At 38.0% G+C, this 2,984-nt stretch overlaps 1 pseudogene; it reads right to left on the bottom strand.

Annotated features, from left to right (window-relative positions):
• Nucleotides 1–318: 318 nt before the first annotated feature.
• Nucleotides 319–1,939, bottom strand: LOC122421328 (annotated as a pseudogene).
• Nucleotides 1,940–2,984: the final 1,045 nt, after the last annotated feature.

Raw genomic sequence — 2,984 nt, 5'->3', positions numbered from 1 at the left:
ATGAGCTCAGAGCTATTGGCCTGAAGACACTGGAAGTCTGCAGAGGTAATTAATGATAAGAAGGGGAGAGAGGAGTAGCGGGGTGAAGCAGGAGTCAAGAGCAGGGGTAGCTGATGCACGCAGAACAGGGAAAGAACTCTAAGCTTATTGTAAAAGGACAGTGTTTTCCTTACTCCCGTGGCTCTGGGTCTGGGAATACTGTGGGGTTTCCTGCTTGGGACTTAAGCTACTTCAGTGATGTCTAGGATGTGGGGCCACTCTTCTGGGCACAGATTTCACAGCTGACAAGGAGAGGGGCATCTTGGGAGCAGCAGAGGACTAGTAGGTAGGCGCATTGTCCACTGTCAGTTTTTTCTCTTTATGCTGGTAGCAACATGACGTAGTGGGTGACAGCATGGGCCCCAGGTCGGCACTGGAATTCCAGCTTTGCTGTGCATCAGGTGGCTCATCTCGAATAGGCACCAATCCTTCTGTGCTCCCTGTGCACAGCGAGCACCGGTATAGCTTCAAATTACTATTAGTTGTGGCTATTTATGGGAAAAAGGGACAGAGCTTACTAGGGCCCAGCAAATCAGAAAGACTTAATTGTACATCATCATAGAGTTCAAAAGTGGCAGTATAGTGTGAAGACGCTGTAAAGTGCTATCTGCTTCTAATAAGTCTCTTAAAACAAAGTTTGGAAAAATACCCAGTCCCTCAGATATAATAACTAGCAAAAATATCTCCATTAACTACTTTTTGCCCAGAGTGATAAAGGACAAAAAAGTAGGAATTCTTACTGCTTTATTATCTGAAAAACTGCTAATAAACTCCTGTTAGAAGCTGTTTAGACATTACACAAAGTCATCTTGGTCTTCTGATTTTATATACATATATATATATATATGTATTTTTTCAAGTAAAGAAATATTTAACAGATGTAAACTGTTTATTGAATATTTGGCAGCAAGTGTTAAAATACTATCTTGTAGCATATCACTTTCAAGTTAAAATGTCAGAAACAAACCTCAATATTTATAATTATTTTAAAGAAAGTTATGTAATGACACATTAAGGCATAAATTCTTTTCACTTAGCATTCTTAAAAGAGTGATAATAGCAAAAGTGATGCAAAATCTTGAGTGTGATTATGATTAAGCTATATTTTATAAAAACATGGTGTAATATGCCAGTAATCCCATTCAACATCTTGGATTATTAGATCCATTCAGAAGGGACTGATAATTTACACAGTCAAACTTAAAAATTTATGGATAAAGACAGTCCAGTGCTGCCACTGAGAAGTATATCTCTTAACATATACAACTTTCAGGCCATAGTTTTGAGGCCTGAAGTATCAAGTCGGTTTGATGAATTTGGTTGGCACTTATGAACATATTTATTGCCTTGTCATCTATAAAATAGGTTTTCAGAGTACCATTGAAACTTTTGGAGTACTTCACAGACCCTTTCTTTTGGTGTTCAAGTGCCCTGTGGTTCTGGTATTGATATTTCTTGAAGACATTGATCGCTTTTTATCAAGAAGTTCTTTTATTGCACTTGCTATATCCTGGACTATCTGCAGAAACCTCACTCTGTCGTTGATCTCATCTGGGATCTTACCAAGAATTTGTTTAAGTGCTTGTGCCTTTTCATTTAGGTTTTGGAATTCAGGCTCTGGTCATTTAATCATATACTGTTCTATATCATCAGCTGTCATTTGAAGAAAGGACTCTGTGAAGTTGACTTCTATACTTTTTTATCCCTAAAATTTTCATAATGATGTCTTGTATGAGTCATAGATTTTATTTTTCAGCCTTGATGAAAGCTGCTCTCAGTGTCTGAGCTACAGACAGATTTACTCATTCTATCTCATTAAACACAGGATATGTGACTGCAGAGAGGGTCATAGAAACCATAGAAGTGGTCTCAGCTTCATCTCTTCCATTGTCATCCTCATTGAAAAGCCAGCTCCTTAGGGAGACCACATCATGAAATTGGAACTGAATCATAGATCTCTGTCAACATTTGACTCTTCCTTCTACAGTTCTCCTTGGCTACTGAGGCACTGACTTCCCTTTCCACATTTGGAGCCCTCTTCCTACCACATTTTTATTTGATCATCTCTCAGGGGACATTCAGGTTGTTTCCATGTCTTTGCTATTGTAAATAATGCTGCTCTGAGCATAGGAGTGCATGTATCTTCTCCAGATATTTGCCCCAGAGAGGGATTGCTGGATTGCATGGTAGTTCTAGTTTTAGTTTCTTAAGGAACCTCCATACTGTTCTCTATAGTGGCCATACCAATTTACATTCTTACCAACCAACAGTATAGGAGGGTTCCCTTTTCCCCCATACCTTCCCCAGCATTTATTGTTTTAGACTTTCTGATGATGGCCATTCTGACTGGTGTGAGGTAGTACCTCACTGTAGTTTTGATTTGCATTGTTCTGATAATGTATGACCTTGAGCATCTTTTCATGTGCTTTTTGGCCATCTGTATGTCTTCTTTGGAGAAATGTCTATTTAGATCTTCTGCCCATTTTTTGATGGGTGACTATAGGATGCTTAAAGCAAAAATCATAACCTTGTGTTGCAAGGTCTATATTCATAGATGGAAGAAAAAGATATGTGAATATAGCACAAAGTATGAGGAAGGATAAATGGAATTGTGCTGTTGTGGGGGAACTTCATTGCTAATTAAAAACTCAATATTATTTTAGCCTGGACTGTGATAAATTAAACATACATATTGTGAACTCCAGAGCTTTTCTGTTCAATATAGCAGTCACTGGCCACATGGGGCTACTAAGCACTTGAAATATGTCTAATGAAACCGAGGAGATGAATCTGTCATTTAATGACTTAAATTTAAATGAAAAACTGAAGTGGTGTACGCATTCTTCTGTGAGGCACCATTTTATTGTTTTTACAGATCTTTCATTTTAACAGTTGTGATATGCTACAGGTATAAAAATTCAATCAGATTTCAAAGACAGTATGAA

This window comes from Cervus canadensis, chromosome 18, assembly GCF_019320065.1.
Source record: "Cervus canadensis isolate Bull #8, Minnesota chromosome 18, ASM1932006v1, whole genome shotgun sequence".
Lineage (NCBI taxonomy): Eukaryota > Metazoa > Chordata > Mammalia > Artiodactyla > Cervidae > Cervus > Cervus canadensis.
Note: the sequence above shows the minus strand (reverse complement) of the source record. Positions and strands in the feature narration are given on the sequence as shown.